Source organism: Corvus kubaryi, unplaced genomic scaffold, assembly GCF_017639235.1.
Source record: "Corvus kubaryi isolate FWS band 111438036 unplaced genomic scaffold, C.kubaryi_AGA036_p1.0 37354, whole genome shotgun sequence".
NCBI lineage: Eukaryota > Metazoa > Chordata > Aves > Passeriformes > Corvidae > Corvus > Corvus kubaryi.
The window spans coordinates 13,790,416-13,814,268 of record NW_024581116.1 but is presented as its reverse complement, the minus strand read 5'-3'; the positions used below and the strand labels follow the sequence as shown (position 1 = coordinate 13,814,268).

Below are 23,853 nucleotides of genomic sequence, written 5' to 3'. Positions count from 1 at the left end.
AACCACAACATGGTGATCACTGCCACCAAGGCTATCACTAATTAACACAAAACACGTTTTGTCCATTTGTGAGCAGCAAGTTCAGCAGTGCCTCACTCCTGATTGGCACACCTAACATTTGTATGAGGAAGCACTTCCCTATGCATTCCAGAAACCTGATGGATGACATGTCAACTGCTGTATGGTTCTTCCAACATATGTCCAAGTTCACCCATAAGAACCCGGTTCTGTTGACCTGAAGTTTGCTTAAGTGACCCAAATATTGCTTCACTGACCTTATCATCTTGGTTTGGAGGTGAATGGCAGATGCCTGCTGTAAGACTCCCCTTGGAACAAGACCTCTGAGCTTGACTCAGAGGCATTCAAAAGGGCTTCCATGATCACCAGAGATGGCTACTATACATTCAAAGTGCTCCTTAACATAGAGCACAACTCCTCCTCACCTTCTTCCCTACCTATCTTTACAAAACAGCCTATAGCCATCCATCACAATTCTCAAGTCACATGAGCTGGCCCACCACGTTCCAGTTATTCCTATGATATAGTAACTTTCTGGCTGCACAAGGAGCTCCAGTTCCTCATGTTCCCCAGCTGGATGTGATGATGTGAGCATTGCCACTTTGGACCCAATCCCTCAAGTCCTTCACTTTAAAACCAGTCTCATTGAGTTGGTCAGCCTGCTGTCAAAGACTCCCTCACCTCTTCCAGACAGGTGGATCCAACCCCTCCATAACAGACTATAGTAATCAAAGAATGTCCCGTTATCATAAAAGCCCAAACCCCCATGATGGCATCAGCCACGAAGACAGAAGGTAACTCACATCATATATCTATTTCTGGCTGCACCCTTTCAACTAACCATCAAAATGGAAGAAAAATACACCAATACTTTTCATTTAGACTCCCAGGGTTCTGTAGTTTTCCCTGATTTTAGTTTATGCTGAACTGCTTTATGGTTACTATTATAAGAACACCTAAACACTAAACTTGTCTACTCCCCAAAACAAGTTTTTGTTAGAACGGGTGTAACATACTTATAAATTGTGTTCAAGTTAATAAAAATCACTAACTTTCAGATAGAAGAGAACTTTTAATTTTATTCTAAGCATGTGAAATTCTACACTGTAAGTCTTCAAGCCTAAAAATAGTGTGATTGCCAGTCAGCCAGAGATTTAGAATGCATCCAGAAGTTCCTATGCTGCACTTGCCAGGAATGTCAAGACTTTGAAAAATCACATATAACAGTCAAGACAAACTAATCTGTAACACAAGCACACAGAACACTCTGATTATTCACTACTGTAATGCCTGGCAGTGTCACTGTAGTTCAGCTTTCTTCTGTACTTTCATTATAAACCAAATTTGAAGAAACATTCCAGCTAAATGTGCATGTCCTGGTTTACATGCCTTAAAAAAATACAGTTTAATATCTTTGGGGATTGTCTACTCCCCATTGTAACAAATTTCAATTGCTATTGAATACTTGGAGTACTAGCTCTTCAATCATTTATAATGCTCTTGTGCTGCTGGTAATGACTCTCCTCCAACTTTTAGCTGTTGGAAGAGTTGAGAAAAGATTCTGTGAAGACATTACTAGTCTGAAAGCATCTTCTGTTTAGGCCTTTCCGTTACTCAGAAAATTTCAATCACAGAATGGGTCAGGTTGGGAGAGACCACAGTGGGTCATTTGGTCCAACCTCCCTGCCCAAGCCATCCTGGAGCAAATGGCTCAGGACTGTGTCCAGATGTTTCTTGAGTATCTCCAGTGAGGGAGACCCAACAACCTCTCTGGGAAACCTGTTCCTGTGCATGGTCACCCACACAGTAAAGAAGTTCTTCCTCATGTTCAGGTGAAACTTCCTGCGCATCAGTTTCTGCCTATTGTCTCTTGTGCTATTGGTTAGCACCACCAAGAGCCTGGCTCCATTCTCTTTACAACCACCCTTCAGGTGTTCATACGCATTGATGAGGTCCCCTCTCAATTGCCTCTTCTCAAGGCCAAACAGGCCCAGCTCCCTCAGCCTTTCCTCATAAGACCAGACCCTTGACCAACTTAGTAGCTCTCTGCTGGACAATGGCATAAGTTGGAAAAAAATTTCAAGATGGAATGCTTTTCAAACTTCTGCTGGGTGTTAGGGACAAGTACTGTTTGCTGTAACAGCATGTCATATATAGTCTTATGCCAGCACACACATTTGAATTAGAAAGAGGCAACAGGAAGAAAAAGGTTGGTGGCAGCCTTGTGAGAAGACAACAGAATAAAAAACAAGCAAACAGATTGTAAGATTCATATTTTGTTTAAGCGATTTCAGCTGAATGCCAGAACCTTGTCATACTTGATCTCTGGAGATGCAAAGATAACAAGTGTAGACTGAAAAAGGATGGGGGAAAAAAGAAACAACAGAAGTCATCATGAGCAAAAACATTCTACGTGAAGCAGCATCAAAGTGTAAAGGACTACAAGAGAGAGATGCAGTCCTGTCACAATTCATAGAGAATTATATACTTAATAACTAAAGACAGTAGTCTTAAACCTTTCTAAACCTAACCAACTAAAAAAGTTGATGTTAATTGAAGTATTTTCAGTCTATATGAAGGCTCTATCACAAGGATCAGATATTTCTATTACAATTGAAAGCAGTACATAGGTTAGCCTTCAGCTGCTAGTAAATTAAGATCAGCAACATAGCCAAAAAATCAGCAGTGTACCCCTAAGTTATTTGTGCCTTTGCCAGAGAAGGTATTTTAGGAGATCATTAACATATTAGCACACCTCTAGCCTAAACTGATTATTTTCACAAGATACAGACATGCTGCACTTCTGCAATGACTGATTTATTTCTCAAATTATTTCAACAGCAAAGCAATAAAGCCTGTGAATGCAATGATGTATAAAAAAGTGAAAACATATGTCTCCTATAAAATCTACGACTGCAAGAATAAAGGGACAAAGATTTTAATCCAAATGAATAGTTATTCATCATGGCCCAAATCACACTGGACCATTGCAAAGCCATGGGACCAGGTTTACAAGGCAGAGAGGGAAACCTCAGACAATCAGAACTGTTGTTAAGCAGCCCACAGCTTTGCAGTTTGTCTTGTTAGCTGCAGAGATGTTTTATGAAGTGGTAATGCAGGTAATTTTAACTCAATGTGAATGATGAGCATGGGGTAGGTTTTTGTTCTCAAGGTCCACTTTGACCTTATATAGATCTACTCCTAGCTGATGATCAGCTTGAAGGAGAAAGCATAGGATGGCAACGGTTATCCATACCAAACAGGAAAAAGTCCTGAGTAACCTCATCTGTCCCCACCACTGACCCTGCTTTGAGCAGGAGGCTGAGTCAGAGATTTTGATGTCCCTCATTCTATGAATTTATTCAGTTTATTTAATTGTTAACATAAAAAAATACCAATTAATAAGCTGTTAAGATAAAACTAGAAAAAAAGCAATTTTTTTTATTAAAGCTTGCCATCACATCATAATATATGTGCATTCCAAATATAAAACAATAGTGTTTAGCAGTTCTTTGTCCCAAAACAAGTTAATTTTCCTCAAATAATCCATATCCTGCCTAGGACTTTTGAGAGGGGCGAGTTGCACAAAAGAATACCACCGATGCAGGGTGAAGCAGACCCTACTGAAAGAAATTACACTGCAGCAATGAATACTGGAGCACAACTGAGATGTTGCTACATGGGATAAATGCAATAGTTACACTTTTGCATATTGTTTCATCTGTACAGTATCTATATATCTCCAAGTTATAATACATTGCTGCATTTATGGAATTGTACTAAAAGCCTCTCACTTTAAAATCCCAATATTTTAACTTAATAGTAGGAACATGTACCTCCTACACAAACTTGTAATTCCTAAAATGTTAATTTAAATAGCAGATTCTGTTGCACTGTAAATATCACAGTTAAGTCAGATTTCTCTTACCACTCTAGCTACAAAACTATTTACTCCCAAATACATGTTTTTAAGTTGCAGAGGCTTGTAACTATAAGAGCAAATGTGTCATCTCAACTTTTAGTACAGGTGGCAGTGATTGTAGAAAAAATGATAATTTTTATTAAATATGCCAAACATTTGTAAAGATAATTTGAAATAAATAACCGGAAAATGACAGGGGAGTATCTGAGAAGAAAGGTATCAAAAAAAGAAAAAAAAAAAATCATTCACTTTAATAACCATATGCTCCAACAGCCACTATGATTTGCTGTGGGGAAAACTTCAGTAAAAAAGCCTCCACATGTGAATGACCCAAACTGCTTAGTCAAAGGAGGACAGGACTTATGTGAAGCACCCAGAGTTAGCCACAGTTTTAAAATTATGTGTCTGGATTCTCACACCCATCTCCTCTTTATGCAGTTTTTGGGAATTGTTTTAAAGGCTTTTTTTTTTTTTTTTTTTGGGGGGGGGGGGGCCGGGGGGGAGAACAGACACAAAGAGGGGGAACATGGCACACAATAAAACAAAACAACACACACTTTACTAGAACAAGAACTAGAAGCTTAAATTCCTACCAGAAAAATCTGAGAGCAAGTAGGGCAGGCAGAACAAAAAGCACATCCCTCCCTTTGTTCATTGTGTCCTTGGCAGACAGATCCATACTTCCAGCCAAGTCTAGTATTTTCTGAACAGCAGCAGACTCTGCTCAACTACCCCAGTCCCTCAGAAGCTCTCCCTGTTTCCTCTGAGAACTGGCTGCCTGTTCCCAGCTCCTCATCACAGCCTTACAGCCCCTTAATGAGCCCTGGGCATCTGCAGCTCCCTCTGCAATTCTCCTTTTGCCACGCTTCAGCAGTTTCTCAGTCCCTTAACCCCTAAGCAAGCTCTCATGGGAAGAAACAATTTCTACCTCTACCTATCCCTGTCTTTAAAAGAAGAAGCTAGTCATGATGCCTTTTGTTCACTGCTACTGATTTTGATACTTCTTAGGCAATTTTTAGGTTTTACATAAAGGATCAAACCCATGGCTTGCTTAACACAGTACCCTTCTCAGGAACAGATACAACAGAAGCAGTTGTGAGAACCACATGGCACAGTAGCTCAGACTAGAAAATACCTGGTTAGAAGAAAAATGTTACTTTCTTAGCAAAAGAATGAGAGTTCCATTAGGATATTTATTTAAAAAGCAAAAACCAGGCAGACATAACAAGAACTAATGCCAGGAATACAGCTCAAACCCACTCAGATTAGAATCAATAAAAAGTGATTACCAGAACCCAGTTTAATTAAAAAAAAACCATTTTCTGACTCTTGGAATCTTCCACAAAAGCATCCAATCTTGATTTTGAAATACATTTAATTAAACAACTTATTGGTTTAACCATAGAAATATTATGTCTGTGCTACATCAGAAGCCAAGATGAACTAAAAAAATCTCCCTTTAAAAGTTTATCTCCAGAAGACTTTATTTATCTTTGTTCCTTATAGCAGGAAACCATTTTAGATTCTGACATCTAGCATTTACAATTCTTCCAGAATACTTTCTCTTTAGTAAGGATACTGAAACCCTTCTTGGCATTTTTCTAGTATTGGCCCCAGCAACATCTTAGAAAATTAAAAGCTATATTTCTACTATGAACGGAGATAGACGCAAACGCCTGCCCCTTTTGAAAGTGGAATTTTAAAAGCAATTTGGATCTACATTCCTCCTGAGGGAAAAACTAATAAGCTGACTTTTCTATGATGTTCATATGCATCTCCATTCATAGCTAGAACTAGGTATATCCTTAAAAATAGCTACATGCTTCAGGCAAGAAATTGCCACGAACAAAAATACTTATTTTTAGAAATGAGTAGTCCTGTTGAACAGGATAATCATAACTGCTACTTTTCTCAGCAACAGGAACATGAAATCCAGGTTTCTAACCCAGATCCCTTCTCAGTCTCCTGCCCACTGTTGTACAAGAGAATGAAATTTCTCTATGCAGACAAGCAGCCTTAGGCAGGTTACAGCATTACATCTCTTCTAATTAACTTCCTCTTGAAGACAGCCAACTCAGATGTCCACAATATCTCATCTGGGTTTTTCACACCTATTGGTTTTTTGTTAATTAATCTTCTCCAAATCCACAACAAATGTGCAGTACTCCTTGTGAAGTGAAGTCCTTGACACTGGGCTCGGAATGACACCACATCCTGTATCTATGTAACAACACTACGTCTTCCCTGTTATTCTCCATTTCACATAGTCTGCTTTATGAAGCTTCTCTTGGAGGTCATCCATGACATACAGATCCCATTCCTAATTTCAAGCCCTCATGTTGCACACACAATCAAACAGCCTCCATTTAAGTATGTATTGTTGGCTTTTTCAGTGCTGAACCAAGCCTGTCTTTTCTTGTCCATTTATTCTTTCCTGCTAGTTCTGAAATTCTTCAAAACACTATTACCTGCCTCATTCAGCCAAACCTGCCAAAGTTTTGATTCAAGGGAGATGACACATACTCCCTATACAGCACTGTACAATGAGGCCACACCTGGAGCAGCAGGTGCAGTTCTGGCCTCCTCAGCAAGAGGGAAACACAGACTTAGTGGAGACACTCTAAAAGGCCACAAGGATAATGAAGGGACTGGACTTTCTCTCCTGTGGGGAAAGGCTCAGAGAGCTGGGACTGTTCAGCGTGGAGACAAGAAGGCTCAGGGAGACCTCATCAATTTATGTAAATTCCTGAAGCAAAGTATAAAGAAGATGGAACCAGGCTTTTTACAGTGTTTCTAAGTGACAGAACCAGAGGCAATGGACACAAACTGAAACACAGAAGGTGCTGCGTCAACAGCAGGAAACATTTTGTTAGAGTGGCTGAGCACTGGCACAGGTTGTCCAGAAAGATTGTGGAGTCTTCCCTCCTCTGAGATACTCAAAAGCTGTCTGGTTATGGACCAGGGTAATATGCTCCAGGTGGCCTGGCTTCATCAGTGGGATTGGACCAGATGGCTTCCACAGGCTCCTTTTAACCTCAACCATTCTGTGAGTCTGTGGTTATTAGTGTCTTTTTCAGATCATTAATAACCATAATTGAGTTGTGCAGTTACTACACTTTCACCCAGAAAGAGCCTATTTCTACTAGCTTCCTAACAGTAGATGACACAATTGACCGCAGCCTTTTCACTCTAACAAATGCTTAAAGCTTAAGAGCAAATCACAAGAAGCTGCTTTTGAGGTATCTTTCTTTTTAATATTCACAATGCATTCAAAAACATGCAAATCAAGTAGCCTGTAAATCATAAAGGCAGTATGGACAATTTCAGAAAACAAATAGAAGATAAGGTCCAGAAACAATCTGGAGAAGTTTGAAGTTTGAAGAAATACAAGTAAAATCTATAAGATATTAAGTTAAATTATGCTTAGTCATATTTAATAATTATCCACTGAGAAAAATTTAGCATGGGGGTAAGATTTTCTTTAAACTGGAAAGAAAGGGCTATATTTCTTTAGGACCTTGTCTAAAAGTAGAAAGGGGAACTCAGAAAATCATGGACCCTTGAACTTGAAACCAAATACTATAATGGGTTTTGTAGGCTTTTTACACAGTATGTATTTATAAAAACACCTAGAAGGCAAACAGTGCAACTGAATCAAAAGCTTGTCCAGAACAAGTACAACTTGATTATATGACTGCAACTAACAGATGTGGCCTGCCCCATGAACATGACTGCCACCCATGATCAAACCTATCCTTAGTACAGTCAGTGTGAGGAACAGCTGGGACAAAGTTAATTTTCTTCCTAGTAGCTGGCACAGTACTATGCTTTGGATTTAATGGGAATAATGTTGATAACACACTGAACTTTTAATTGTTGCTGAGCAGTGCTTACTCCAAGTCAAGGACTTTCCAGTGTCTCATGCTCTGCCAGTGAGGAGGTGCACAAGAAACCAGGAGAGAACATGGCCAGGGCAGGTGACAAACTACTCAAAGGGATATTCCATAGCATAGAGCATCATGCTCAGGATAGAAATTGGGGGCAACTGGCTCCAGGGACCGATCACTGCTCAGGGACAGGCTGGGCATCGGTCAGTGGGCATGTGCAATTGTACCAGGCATCACTTGTTTCTCTCCAATTTTATTTCCCTCTTTGTCTCCCTTTTTTATTAGTACTGCATGGTTCTTAGTTGCTGGCTATGGTTAAACCACAACATACATGTATGCATATAGCCAGTTAGTCTGTCTTAATCCTAACACTTTGGCTGCTGGAGAACAACAGCCAAAATCCAATTTGTACCAAAAAAAAGTACTAATGAAATACTGTCAAATTATAAGGATGTATCAGATATCATTCCACTAATTCAAACCTATGAAAACAACAGGAAACATTTCAATATTTTGGTAACAGTAAGTACACAAAGCTTCAAGTAGATATTACATTATAAAAATTGCAAACGCCTTTGATCAGAAAACCTTGGAAAAAAAATTAGGAAAAGTTTAAAAACCTCAAAAGGAGATGAATTAAATTACATTCAAAGCACAATTTTGGCTGTAAATAATCAACCATAAAAATCTGTAATGGAAACCAACTATTAGGCAGCATTAGAGCAGAAAAGGATCCATGGAAAGGAACAGCACTGCTAAACAGACAGAATAAGCCTTTTACTCTGCTTAGCATTACAAATACCTCAACCTGCTTTGAGAAGCACATCTCCAAATAACATAGAACAGCTGGAAGAATTCCAAAAGCAGCTACACAAAAAAAAAGAAAGAAGCCTTGAAAACACAACCTAAGAAGAGATTTAAATAGACTTGTTCAGGGTTTACCGGCCCGAAAGAAGACAATATAAATAGAAGATTCCTGCAAACACAAGGGAATACACTTCTCTACATAGATGAAAGGGGCTCAAACCACAGGTTATTTAGGCTAAACTTGGGCTAATTTCTAGGGCAACCTAACTGCAAGCATAGTTAAGCACCTGTACAGGTTGCCTAACAAGACCAGAAACACTGTAGAATTTTTTTATTATTTTTAAAGGTTCAAACTGACTTTGATCAGAGGTCCAGATAAACCACTAAATCCCTTTCAGCCTCCATTTCCAGAATTCTATATTGGATCTTGTTTACCAAAGACACATTTTTCAAAATGAGAGAAAAGGACTCTGCCTAAAAAATTCTCCAGTACATAGATGAAGAGACATCCGTATTTAAAGTACTTGTAATTTAAAGTCTGTTAAGACGTCAGATGCAATAGGCAAGAAAAACAGCTGTGGGAGCCAGTCAAGATACTGATGATCTGGCAAGACAAACTCAAGCACAGGAATGAGACACACCCACGGGAGCTGTTTTTGTGTCATACCATTCTAGTACTACTCAAATTTCTTTTAAATGCTTCCAATCTTGTCAAACCAAGGTAACATTTGCTGAAAAGATTTCACATTATAGTCATGTACTCGGTTTTGAACACATTCCATATGTTAAACTTTGTTTCATTAGGAGTTCAGCTATGCTGTGAGGGCGGGCATTCTACACCTCCCTTATCTCATGATCCATGCAAACAAATATTTTCAAGTGAGGATGAGCCTTTAGCACCAGTAAATTCAGAAACCTTTGTTTGGTGAGAGAGACAAAACCTACAATATCTTTTCCTGTCTTCTAATTTACAGATTGTTCAAATATTTTGTGCATTAAAGTTGTTTGCACTCAGTCACAGAACACATCATTAAATGTAAAAAAAAAGAGAAAGCAGTGTAAAAAATTGAACTGAGCTGAAGTTCTCAACCACACTTTTTTCCTTCTATATGTATTGCCTTTACTCTACATGCTTGCCTCCTTGAAAAGCCAGATGTAGCATTTCTTATTAATTCCTTTGGGAAAGCAGGGACTGCAAGAAAGCAGACAGAATTTCTGAAGAAATGCAGAAATCCAAAGACTATGCTTAGAATAATGGATTTGTTAACTTCTGTAAACAGGGAAAAATACTGAGCAAGATGCAAATCTAGTAATAGAACTATAATTTGATTCAGCACCATCCCAAATGGGGATACAAAGCTTGTAGCCAAAAGCTACATCGACAGCAATGCACTGTAAGGCAAGTTATTTCTAAAATTTTCATCAAAAAAACCCCAATTGTTCATATATATCTGGAGGACAGGTGTAGAGAAGTTGTGGATTTAGAACCTGAGTTACATTTCATCAGAAGCTTTGTCCCACCTCCTCAAGCAGAGATCTTGGACTCTGCAGCAGAACTGCACCCACACATTGATTCTCATAAGACATGCCCTGATGAGCACAAGTAAGAAAGCAGACAGACAAGCATGAAAATAGAAGAAGGCTTCTTGCTTCACAAAGGCTCTTCAAGAAATGTTAATCTGTTGACAAAAGTCTTACTGTTTTCTGCTTTTCAGCAACTCAAAGAAGACAGCGTAGGAAGAAATGGAATACTGTTTCTAGTCTACTTCTTACTTCTGCTGGCTTCTTCATAGTCTACAAGAGGGTATAAAAATAAAAACAAAAGTAATACACTTACATACAGAAACTTTCTTTGCTTCTAAGGAGAAAAGAAAAAAAACCCAAAAACATGAACAAAAAACCCCCCACATTTAGTTGAAAATACTTTTGATATTCTCCAGTTCAGAAAAAAACCTTTGATTTTCAATTAACATTTTCATACCGACAGATCCTGAAGAATCAATCTCTTTCTAAAGTCTAAGCTCGTCTAAAAGGAAGGTGTACACTTGTTTCATTTAAATGGTGACTTCCACATTAGTAGTTGGTCAGTAGACTTTCTGCACCCTGTGTTTTGGACAGCTTTGTGCTCCAGTGGAACACAAACGCTCTCTTACTATCTAGAAATGTTTCCTATGGATTTAACACTCTCTTTATGCAATCTCCGGAAATCACATTTCATTGTATTTATCTAGTTCAAACAGCAAGAAGATTGACATTTCATAAATAATAGAGCATCTTTCATTACTGCAGCCAAGTAATCTCCAAAATAGCCTATGATGTTTAAAGGGCAAAGCTACTAGCTCCCTTTGAGAAATTAAATCACCCCTTCCCCCAAGATTTAGTCAGAAAGCATGACACAAGGATTTTAAAAAAACCTCACAACTATATTGGTAGAAAATAGTAACACCTACCGAAGTCCCCATATACACTAATTAAGTCAGAGGTCCTGTTCCCAACTTGATTTTCATGCTGTCCTTCCCTCTTATTAGAATTTGGAATACTGAACTATGTCAGACTATAAAACAACAATAAATGCCCAAGGATTTGCATTTTGTTGCTGTTTGTTTTGGGAGGTTTGGGGCTTAGCTCTGGGATGAGGCTTTTTGGTTGGGGTTTTTTGGTTTTCATTTGGTTTTGGTTATTTGTTTGTTTGTCTGGTTTTTTTCACAATCAAGATACCCTAGCAAGGAAGATTATCTCAAAATGATCTTTTCAAAGATCCCTAAAGGAAATTATATTCTGATAGATGCTGTGACAGCATCCTGTATTTGAGAGAGCAGTTAAGGCCCTGGAAAAGAACAGGAGCATTAAAATAATGTGGAAGTAGCAGGCTCTCTAATTAATATCATCCAACACAAAAGCCTGAAAGAGACATACAGAAAATTCTATCCTATCTCAAGCTTAAAAGGCCTTCCTCTGCCCAGACTTGAGCAGATACAGAAAAACACAAGAGCATGAAGTACAAAACAGCCAGATAAATATCACCAGTTCAAATTTAAAAAAAAAGAAATGAACACACCTGTTGGGGCCCTCCCCCTGCCATGGAGCCCTGGGAGAGGGGCCCTGGGGGGGAGGCACGGGGTTTCCCTGCCCCTGGTCAGCCTCGTTCCCATTGGTTGGTTTGTGTTCCCCTGCGCGGGCAGAAGGACCCTCGGGTCCCGTGATTGAGCAGTTCCTCGGCAGAGCCCCGGCCATGCGGCTGGGGAAATAAACATCTCTCTGAAACACCTATCAAGAATCAGTCCATTATATTTCTTTCCACGGGCCTCGTTGTCTGATACATCGTGTTGCAGTATCCATACTGTAACAAACGGTGGATAATGAAAGCAAAACAATCCCCAGTCCCTAAGGACAGTAACTGATTTGTGAGTAAACCCTAGAAACTCTGGATTTCTCTTCTTGTTTTTGTTTTGCTATTCCGTATCTAAACTATGGAGGAACCGTGGAAAGACTCTTGGGTCTCAGAGCCGCATATGGACATTTATCTTAAACTTGAGAAGATTCTTGAACAACGATTTGTAAACTTTAGCTTAATTCAAGCTCAAAAGGAACTGAACAACTTCCTGGCATGGTTGTTTAAGAACTTTTTCTACGTTTCTTGGGATTTAATTCTTACCAAAGACTTTTGGAAGACCGTTTTGACACAGTTAGTTTTTGAGTCAAAATACATGCCGATGGAAGAATATTTTCATGAATATTATTTAATTACCGAGACTGTTGAGCAATGTCAGCTGTGTCCTGGTGAAGGGAAGCCTGCCTCGGGGACTGTGCGGCCACGTGGACCAAGCGCTCTGCGAGCAGCAGCGAGGCAGTTCCCGTGCACAGGCGGAGGAGCGCAAGCTGCAGTGTTGGCAGCAGAGCGAGGCATGGCAGGAGCGGCGTGACCCAGCAGTGCCCGCCCGGCCCCGCGCAGCGCGTGGTGGAGCGAGCCCCGGGAACGCCTGACCGAGAGGAGCAGCATGCAAGCAGTGGCCAGCGGAGCGGAGGTGCACCTAGCCGAGACGCACGCTGGAGCGGGGCACAAGGGGGCCGCTGCTCGGGGGCCTGGCCGAGATGTGGGTGCGGTGCCAGGCAGCAGCAGCGCAGCTGAGAGCGGAAGTGGAGGCACGCGGGGAGATGAGCGGCGGCCCGCACAGCCCCGAATGCGACCCCGGGAAGAGCGTGCAGGCACGAGCAGCCCCGACAGCTCCACAACGCGGGAGCAAGCGAAAACTAAAGCAAAACCGAAACCAGGAACACAGTGAGACAGAAAACAGCAGCCACTCTGAAAAAGGAAAAAATCACCATAGCTAAGGTTTTAGGAATAGTAAAATGGTATAATGTTAAACAAAATTATGGTTTTATAACAAGATGTGCCAACCAGCAAGACATATTCGTTCATAGAACTGCTATTAAAAAGAATAGCCCTGAAAAATGCATCCCAAGCTTGGGAAATAGAAAGGTGGTGGTGTTCAAAATTGTGCAAGGTAAAAAAGGGTTACAAGCAGCAAATGTTACTGGGCCTGGGGGTATTCCAGTCAAAGGCAGCCGTTATGCACAAAATTATAAACAATATCCATTCCAGCAGCTTCCCTACCCACAACCTACTTTCCCCTTTTACCCTATACCCAATATGTACCCCTTCCTAAGTTTACCCCATCCCCAGTTTATTCCTAATCCACTTTTCACCCCATGGCTTCCCTATACAATTCCCTTTCCCTACAACTCCTCTCCGATGCCAAGGGGGGGATGAAAAGAGGGAGGGAAGAAATTAAACCCTCTCCTGCCTCAGTTTCCCCACAGAGCATGCCCGGGGAGTCCTGTCTCCCTTCTGTCAGCCTTAAGATGTTCCGGAGAATCTGTTTGGATATTTAAAGACTCAGGAGGGTGGCTTGTTTTGTTTTGAAACTGTCCTTGTTATCTCATGTTTATCCAGTTGTTTTCAATGTTAAGTTTTAAATTTCTTTTTGTTAAAAATAAACGGGTGAAATGTTGGGGCCCTCCCCCTACCATGTAGCCCTGGGAGAGGGGCCCTGGGGACAGACACAGGGTTTCCCTGCCCCTGCTCAGCCTCGTTCCCCATTGGTTGTTTTGTGTTCCCCTGCGCGGGCAAGGACCCTCGGGTTCCGTGATTGAGCAGTTCCTCGGCAGAGCCCCGGCCATGCGGCTGGAGAAATAAACATCTCTCTGAAATATCTATCAAGAATTGGTCCATTATATTTCTTTCCACGGGCCTCGTTGTCTGATCCATCATGTTGCAGTATCCGTACCGTAACACACACCCTTCACACTGAAAAGCAGGGAAAGGTAGGGTAGTTCACACACAAAAGGTCAAGGCACGACACAATGTTCTACATAGAGGCAGGAGAGGCAAGCAGAAGGAAAACAGCAAGGAGTTGCACCAGTTCACAAGAACTGCAACCATTAGGTCCAGCTACTGAAAGGGAATCCTGAGCGTACAAAAGAATGGCAAAGTTTGGCCTGCAGGACACATCAAGTCCACAAGATATGGGTGAAAGGCTTTGAAAGCATCATGAATTTAGAGTGATCAGTACTCTCCTCACTTAGCTTCCAATTTTCATGACATGCAAAGAAAATTATCTTTAAAGAAGTCAAATTTATGCCCAAGATGATTGGTTCAATCAGCCAATTTCAAATGCACAAGCATAGCATTAGCTTCCATTCATTAAGGAATTGAAAACAAATCAAATGAAACCAACCACATATGGCCCATGATGTTCTTCCATTTTTAAGAATCAAAAGGAACCAGAAAGGGACTGAACTGTGGAAGAACAATTCATAGGATCACAGAATGCCTTGGATTAGAAGGGACCATAAGGATCACCTAGTTCCAATCCTCCTGCCATGGGCAGGCACACCTTTCACTAGACCAGATTGCTCAGCACTCCATCCAGCCTGGCCTTGAACACTTTTGGGATGGGGCATCCACAACTTCTCTGGAACTGTTCCAGGACCTCATCACCCTTACAGGGAAGTATTTCTTTCTTGCATCTAATCTAAACCTCTGCTCTTTCAGCTTAAAGCCATTTCTTCTTGTCCTATCATTTTGTGCCCCTGCAAACAGTCCCTTGCTATCCTGCTGGCCCCCACTTTAAGTACTGGAAGGTGCCCTAAGGTCTCCCTGAAGCCTTCTCTTCTCCAGGCTGAACAGCTTCATCTCTCTCAGCCTGGCTTTATAGAGTTCTCCAGCCTTCTGATCACCTTCATGGTCCTCTGGACTTGCTTCAACAGTCTGATGTCTTTATGCTGGGGACCCCAGACCTGAATGCAGCATTCCAGGTAGGGTCCCATAGGAGCAGAATCAGCTCCTTGACCTGCTCCTTGACTCACTTCTTGTGATGCAACCCAGGATATGATTGGCTTTCTGGGCTGAAAGCACACATTGCCAGCTCATGCTGAGCATCTCATCACACAACATCCCTGAGTCCTTCTCAAGGCTACTCTCGATCCACTCTCCACCCAGCCTGTACTTGCATGGCATTGCCCCGACCCAGGTGCAGGTCCTTGCATTTTTCCTTGTTGAACCTCATGAGGTCTGCACAGGCCCACCTCTCAAGCCTGTCCAGGTCCCTCTGGATGGCAACCCTTCCCTCCAGCAGTGTTGGCTACACCACAGTTTGATGTCATCAGCAAACTTGCTGAGAGTGCACTCAATCCCTTAGCACTGGTCCCAGTACAGACCTCCAAGGGACACCACCCATCACGGCTCTCCATTAGGACATCGAGCCACTGAGCACAACTCTTTAACCCCATTAATACTAAAAAGGTGACCTGATCTTTGGAAATCTGCAAGTGTTTTCAGGTATTGCTTTAGAATTAAAATAATAAAAGCAAAATCAAACATACTAAAACCAGTATAGCTTCAGATGCAGAAATCAGGCAAATAAATAACACAGCTAGAAACACTTCTACAAAAGTAAATTGGGATTGCTTTGAAGCCGCTAGACTTAAGTAGCTTAATAGCTTTTCTTAAAGAAAAACACTCTGGTGTTTACTTTCCAGAAGGAATGTTCCTTGTACTTATAAAACAGCCTATTTCATACAGAAGCCAGCTGCACGCTCTTACCACCAAGACTAATGGCATTCCAGGCTACATTAGGTAAAGTGTTGCCAGCAGGTCGAGGGTAGCATCCCATCTTCTCTGTTGGGCACTGGTGAGGCCACATGTGGAATGCTGGGTCCAGTGCTGTGTTTTCCAGTACAAGGGAGGCATGGACATACTGGAGAGAATCCAATAAAGCGCCACTAAGATCAGGGACAGAAGCATTCTTCTTATATGGAAAGACAGAGAGCTGGGAGTGTTCAGCCTGGAGAAGAGAAGGCTCAGGGAGATCTCACCAATGTGTGTAAATACTTGAAGGGAGGCTACATAGAGGATGGAGCCAGGCTTTTTCCATGGCGCCCAGTGACAGGAATGTGCCCAGAGGCAACAGGCACAAACTCAAACACAGAAGGTGCTCTCCACACAGCAGGAAACACAGTTCAGTTCCCTAGGACAACTCTCCCACCTTAGAGATATTCAAAAGCCATCTGGACATAGTTTTGGACAACTGGTTCCCCTGCTTGAACCCTGCTTGGAGGGTGATCTCTGGTTGAGGTTGGAAAGAACCTCCCAATCTCAAATTCTGCAAACACTTTTCAGGCTGTTACAACTAACACAAGAGATTACTTCAGAAAATGTGCATCACAAAAACAGGACTTGCTCCCGTATGAGTCAACCCAGAACTCCAAGCTCAGAACTTCGCCATTAGAAAATAATATGCTGACAGAGCAGACTAAGCAATCAGTTGCTGCAGGGGAAGGCTCACTGCTGAGCCTTTAATGAGAACTGTCTGGCTGAACTGAGGCTACCATCCATTTTCTCCCTCTGCCTCCTGAGGTTTCTTGGCATCTAAAGAATCCACCAACCAGCATGCATCTGGCAGGAGTCCTATTCTGGAATCCCTCAGGCTCTCAGAGATAGAGTATCTTGAACTTCTCTGGCAAAATGAATCAATATTTCCATTTGCAAAAGATTCCCTTTAACAGAAAATCCTTAACTGAGCACACTGATAGTTCAAGGATTGTCTGCTGAAGTTACACAATGACAATGTCTGATTACTCAAGTATAAGGGAACGGGTCAGGACAACCATAAATACACAAAGTCCATAATTCAAGTACCAGTTATTCTGTTTGGGTTGTTTGGTCTCCTCTTTCCCACTCCATCTTCTCTCAAATGCATAATGAGCCACAATTTGCATGAGTTACCTGTTAATCACTACCTACTATAGTTCTTAACACACAGAGTCAGACAGGAACAGAGCAAGAATTTTCACAGTCAGGGAGGGGAAAGGAAAGTGACAGGTTGCTCAGGTATCTATCTGCTCAATGACTTGATCAAATGCCATTGCAAACATATGTCACCACTTTTCATGTCCTGTGGCATGAAAACTGAGGCAGTGTATCCAGAACAAACTGAACAGTGTCACAATGTTCCCATGTGTTTGCAGAAGACGGAGAAAAAGCACAATTAAGAAACAGAAGCTTTTTTCTGATTGATCACATATTTTCACTCTACGAGAGAGTAAGGAAAGAAAATCCAATATGTGATTATGAAACACTGGAGAAATACAGCATGGATAGATAATAGCTTCATTTCACAATGAACACAAGCACACAGCAGGTCATTACCATTCTGATAATATACTTTAAACAAATGCCTATCACTACTGATCTGAAGAATAAGTTTACAAGAATTATACTGAATAATGGATGTTCTTACATCAGTTAACACCTACAGCAGATGATTTAAAAGATTAAGAATTATTTTATTTCTTCATTGATTCTGCTCATAAACACAAAGTGGTGATGCCTGTAAGGAACTGATGTATTAGCAAACACTGGCATGCCTTCTACCATTGCCCATTTTACCAGTTTCAGAAAGCATCACTTACCTCTTTTCATTATTATTAACTGCTAAAACATAAGGGGTTTACTACATCCAGCGAAAAGATTTCTTCTACCATAAGAACTGGTCAGGGACTGCATCTGATATTTGTGTGTTTGAGTTTATGTTGTACCTCGTATTTCAATTCTTGTTCATAAGACGACGATGTTTAAGACCAGAAGTCATTTCATATTCCTGAGGTAACTGCACTTCTGCACTGCAGAGGGAACACTTTTGCAGGATCTTTGAAAAATGCACTGAATAGTAAAACATAGCTAGTGCAACAAACTAAACATTCTGCTTCTAGATGTCATAGGCTGCTTTATTTAGACCCTTCTTCTATTTATACAGATTGTGTCACATATACTAATTGCCCAAACAGGAAGTATGGAAAAAATACCAGAGAAACTAACCAGCCTCCAAAAGCCCTATACTTTACATCAAACCAACATCAGAATAAAGCTTTATTTTAACACATTTTTCAGAAGCCACCCATGAATCAAGTTTTGTTCTCACACTTGAAAGCCTTACCTTTTTCAGTTTGGAGATATCCTATTTGGATACGGATGTTGATACTTCGGACATTCATGTAAAACACAGCAAAAGCCGTTATTCTGCTCTCCAGCAGCTAGGATTGATGAAGCCATTGGCTTCTGACTGCACCTCTGATAGCAGCTTGGTAGTGAGGCCCTCACACCCTTCTGGAAAGATCCCTCGGGTACAGTAATAGAACGTACCACATCATGGTCCCGTAGACTGAATTTTAATTTTGTTATCACATAAAATGGTAAAACTTACTGTGGGGACAGCTCTTTAGGTAATCACAATCACATTGCTTACATAAATTTCTAAAGCAAATCTTTCAGTGAACCTACTGCAGTCAGGACAACTGAAAACCAACACCCTCAAAACTATAGTTTTACATAAATGTCGTCTCTCTGCAGAAGAATGTGCCTACAGCATGTACTGGTCAGCTTTTCAGAGCACCATGGTCATGCAGAAAAAGAGATCCAGAGGAGCCTGGACTCTTGTTTCATTACAACTGGAGAGAAGTGGATACTGCCGATCAATGAGACCTCCTTCCATCTTGTAGGAAAAAAAAAATAAAAAGATATCTCTATAGGTTTTTCTTTTGTTATAATACATTTACCAACTTTTAGTTGATATCTATGCATCTTAAGTACGGAAATGGTAAAATCTTACTATTCAATCTCACTGTACGCATACCACCTCATTTACACCTCACAAGATGTCCTTAAAGCATTCAAGAGATTAATATTATTTGAAGACAAAAAGCTCTCTACAGAAACACCTACCACCAAAAATAGCACTCCGTATCAAAGTCAGAAGACAGTGATTCGGCACATGGTTGATGACACAGCATATATTAAACATGGTATCACAAATGTATACTATGGTAGAGGGAAGCAAAGAGGAAAGCCCTGATGAGCTGAAAAGCCTGACACTTAAAAGAGTTTCCAGGATACAGGATTTAAAACGGACACTCCTAGAAAGAGCAGAATACAAAGAAAAAGAAAGCTACCCATGCGACTCTTACTTAAAATGGTGCATTACTTGTATGCATTGTGCATTACCATGTGGTATGATCTATTAATAAAACAGATTATTCACTCTAAGTAATCACACACCAAATTACCCAGAGCTTCCTTTTGCAAGCCTACTGACTTCACAGTTCCTGTTGTGCCTGTAATGAGTAATGACTGCAAGAACTGCTTAGCACTTGGCTATACTAAGCATTTTTTATTTCAGTATTATCCAGTTTTGAAGATTAACACCATGCTACATTGTCTAAGGTACTTGCATCTTCTTACCAGATGTAAACACACAGCAAACCTGCCACACAGCTAAAATTTCCTAAAATAGAAAAAAGAACACCAAAAGTTCAGATTTAAGATAGAAATCACAGAGCAATTTACAGTACCTGTCTTTATTTACACACTTCTCTTCCAACATAATCCAATGCAACTTTTAAACAGAAAGTTTGAAATTTACTGTTTTAAAACAGTAAGCTTCTCAGCTAAAAACAATGTCAACCGATACATAAGGGAATTGGATTTCTTGCACATAGCCCTCCTGCAAGCAATTTGTTGATACTGAAGAGAGTACAAGTAAATCAATTGCATACCTTCTCATAGCATCACAGAATACGGTGAGTTGAAAAGGACCTACAAGGATCATCAAGTCCAACTCCTGGCCCTGCACAGGACCATCCCTAAGAGTCACACCATGGGCCTGAGAATATTGTCCAAATGCTTCTTGAACTCTGTCAGGCATGGCGCTGTGACCACTTCCCTGGGGAGCCTGTTCCAGTGCCCAACCACCCTCTGGGTGAAGAACCTTTTTCTAATATTCAACCTAAACCTTCCCTGACAACTCTCAGGCCATTCTCTCAGGTTCTGTCCCTGGTCACCACAGAGAACAGGTCAGTGCCTGCCCCTCCTCTTCCTCTCGCAAGGAAATTATAACTGCAGTGAGGTTTCCCCTCAGTCTCCTCTTCTCCAGGCTTGAACAGACCAAGTAACCTCAACCATTCCTCATATGGCTTCTCCTCAAGATCCTTCATCATCTTTGTCAAGAAGAAAATAAGGGATTTCTTGCTTGAATACTGGAAGAACACTTGCCTTCAAACATAACTGAAAATTTAATTCAAAATAAAACCAACTTGCAGTGTCGAATACTCCCTTTGACATTTCTTGATTACTCAGCCTGGCTTTCACCTGTTTCTACTGACTTAAAGACACAAAACGTCTGTACTTTTTCTTGGCATAGTCTTTGTTTCATTTGCCCTCACCCCTCTTTTTATTATTGATGCTACGTCTTAGAGAAAAGGATAGAAAGACATGCTACTACTTGGTGCCTAACATGATCTCCTCCTACCAAATTAACTGTCTCAATTACAGCTAGTTTATTTCACTTTAAATTGAAATGAGCCTGATAAATTTAAGTTAATAATACCAAACCTGGACAATTGCTGGGTGAGGGAAAATTAAAGCATAAAAAGTTTTCATGCAAGTTCAGATCAGATGACAAAACTAAGCTGCATGAAGTCACCTCAAATAAATTTTAAGCTATAATAGACATTGAAGTAAGACACCAAAAGGAAATGGATAGCATGCTTATGACAACTGGAATTATTCAGGATCATGACAGTACTAAGAAAGACTTGGGTTTCACAGAGCAACCTGCTCTAGCTGATCCTGCTTTGAACAGGCAGGCTGGAAGTTAGAAACACTTCCCCTCTTCAGCTATTCTATGATTCTGTGATCTTGTCTTTAACTTCCAGTAAAGACATTTGATCTGCAAAACTGATCAGCTTTAAAAGCTATATGATACTTAACATCTTTAATTGAGACACTGGATTTTAAAATTAAGATGTTTTTATTTTTTAAATATCAATGCTCTTTATTCACATCCACCTTCCCTTATAGAGAAAAAACCCCTACAAATAGAATTTTTGCGGTTTGCTGTGCATTGGTATCAAGGGCCATGATCTTTTAGCTCCAACCCAGACACTTTATACACCATCACTTGCAGTTCTGCAGGCAAAACTGACTTGCCTAACTTACAGCCAGCAGTTTCATTAAGAACAATGAAATTATTGTTTGCTGAGCTAGTCATAACTAAAGTGAAATTTGTCTCAAATGCAAGATATTTCACCAAAGAATAAAAAAAGATGCATAAGTATGCTCTTAGAGAAGAAAATTTACTATAGTACATGGTACCCTTGCATGTAATCTCTCTATCCCAAACACTACTGGCTCAATTCATTCAATGCCATGCAACCAGAATTTTTAATCAACTCTTATTAGCAGCTATCTTTGCCAGGAGCTGAAGAACAACACAGCTTTCACTGAAATCTTCTCGGTACAATTTATTCTGCCACTTCATTTTGTAGGGACCCTGATTTATTTGACATCAATAGTTTGTTGAGGTAATAAACCATGCAGCAATGATACTATGACTCAGAGCTCATTTGCTAACAGCCAAGTTGCTTGGCAGCATGACAGGCAGAGTAATGTGCCTTGAAGAAGTATCTGTATAGATGCTACAGCTTTCAGAGATTACCAAACAAACAGAGCCCAAAAACATGACTTTATCAATTTTGTTTTGATTGATTGATTGTGCTCAGCTTCACTTTGAGCACAAAGATTAAAAAAAAAATTTTAAAAAAAAATCTATGCAAGCCAAAAAGCTACTCCATCACAACAGATTTCTAACACACCCAGGCAATTTTACACTACTGCTTCCTTCCAAGAAGGGGTTGTCCTCTATATGCTTACAGAAACCAAGCACACAGTGTAGGAAGTAGGAGAACCCTCCTTCAGGTAAACACCAACATAAAGTATAGCTACTTCATACAACAGAAGTCCAAATTTTTTTTTCACCTGAATTTTCAAGTGTGATGAAAGAGGTTTTATATGCCAATGGCATCATTTAAAATCCCTGTTCTCCTGAGAACTCTGTTAAGTAACATCAGCAATCAAGTGAAAAATAAAATAAAATTTCAAAATGGGGTGGGGATTTAACAAACAGACTGATTTAGACTCTTCTCTCTGGAAATACAAAGCATATAATCAGAATTTTTTCTAGTTGCATTAAGGCAGCATATGTCTTTTTTGTACCAAACCAGCTGTGAAGACTACAACACTTCAAAAATGCCCATGCATTGCTATTTATTATATTTTTCAGCCTCTCTACTTAAGCATCAACCTTTGCAAATCTGCAGACACTGGATGATTCCTATCTTTCTTTCTCCCTATACATCTATAGGGACACACACACTTCCCAAAGATTAAATATATTTATTTAACCTTTATTAAAGGTACAGCAAAAAGTGATAGGCACTACAGGTGAGAAAATTGTAGTTCTCTTTTCACTCCATTCCTGTAATTACAAAATACAAGCTCATTAAAGGCCTTTCTATTCAAACATTCCAATTATAGGAAGGATAACATATAAAGTTATTTTTCAACTTATACTTTTATTGTTTTAAGTCATACATTGAGTTCTATTCAGGCGCAGCCAGGAGTGTTACAGGAAGTTATCAAAGTGGGTGAGCTTGTAATAGCTACTTAGAGCAAATACTTTCAGAAGAAGTTCATAAGGATTACTAGGAAATTCCTTCACAGCTGTTAATTTCAACAAGTGCTTACTTCTCAAGTGATTGAAGACAGACATCCATTTACAGGGTTATTTTTATAATCATCAAATCTCCAGCCTACAGAGAATCACTGCCTGGTGCTAGTCAGTGTTTCAACTCACAGTCCTCAGAATACAAGTCTGATTTCTAGGTAAGCATCAGAAAAAACATGTCATTCAGCATTATTAAACACCTGACTGACAAATTAAGTGCCACAATTAACATGCCAAAAGAAATAGCTTACTCAGGTGATCAAGACTTTTTGGCTCTGAGATTTCTAAGATAAAACCATCAAATCTCCACCACACCTCCTTTGCCACATCTCCCATTGTTTGTCAACCCCCACAGTAAGGAGTGAAGGCAAAGGGGAGCAAGGCATTAGTCAGTCCTGACTCTGGCTAGGAGCATAAGAGAACTTATCGAGGACTAACGTTCCAAAATCCCACAAAAAGGTATGACCAGGAAGCACCTCCACAGATACCAGACCAGTTACAACCAAACTTTCTTAATCAAATTTTGTTTAAATAAAAACAAGCCAAAGTTTGTTTACTCAAATTCTAATCTGTCTTTACATTACCATGTTCAAACAACTTACGTACATGGGCTTAGGAACAGTACAAGGAACTGCATGTCTATCAAAACAAAATAGAACCCCAGAATAGCCCAGTAACAGCTACCATGAAAGGCAAAAGTGCTTTGGAGAATGCAAAAGATTATCAAAAAACACTCCTTGCTTCAAAGGGTAAGGAAGCCTGTATACCCAGTGCACAGCTACTGAACTGATAGCAGTATAAAAAATTTAGTTGTCTCTTACTTGTTTAAGCAATTTTTAGAGAGGCTTGAGAGACTGAGGAGCTATATTAGAGGGTAGGGAATGCAGGAAGGAGAGAAATAATGTTTTTCCTATCTGTACACTCATGAAATCTGCAGGACAGCAAGCAGGGCAGGGAGAAGAAGGAAACCTAGGTCAGTGAACAAATTTAGATAATAGACAAAAATATTTTGTACAATACCTAAGTGCTTTTCCAATACAAAATCCACTTGAATCCATATTTACATCACATATAGGTATTTGAAGTTTGACTCCAATGT

At 40.3% G+C, this 23,853-nt stretch overlaps 1 protein-coding gene across 3 annotated transcripts in view; it reads right to left on the bottom strand.

Annotated features, from left to right (window-relative positions):
- Positions 1-23,853, bottom strand: part of MBOAT2 (membrane bound O-acyltransferase domain containing 2) — a 94,607-nt gene that overhangs the window by 47,398 nt on the left and 23,356 nt on the right. The window contains exon 1 of one of the 3 annotated variants that reach the window (XM_042033058.1): positions 3,722-3,726. The exons of the other annotated variants lie outside the window; for them this stretch is intronic. The gene's annotated coding sequence lies outside the window, so the exon portion shown is untranslated. Of the gene's footprint in view, positions 1-3,721; positions 3,727-23,853 lie in introns of those variants that run through there. 3 annotated transcript variants of the gene reach the window in all.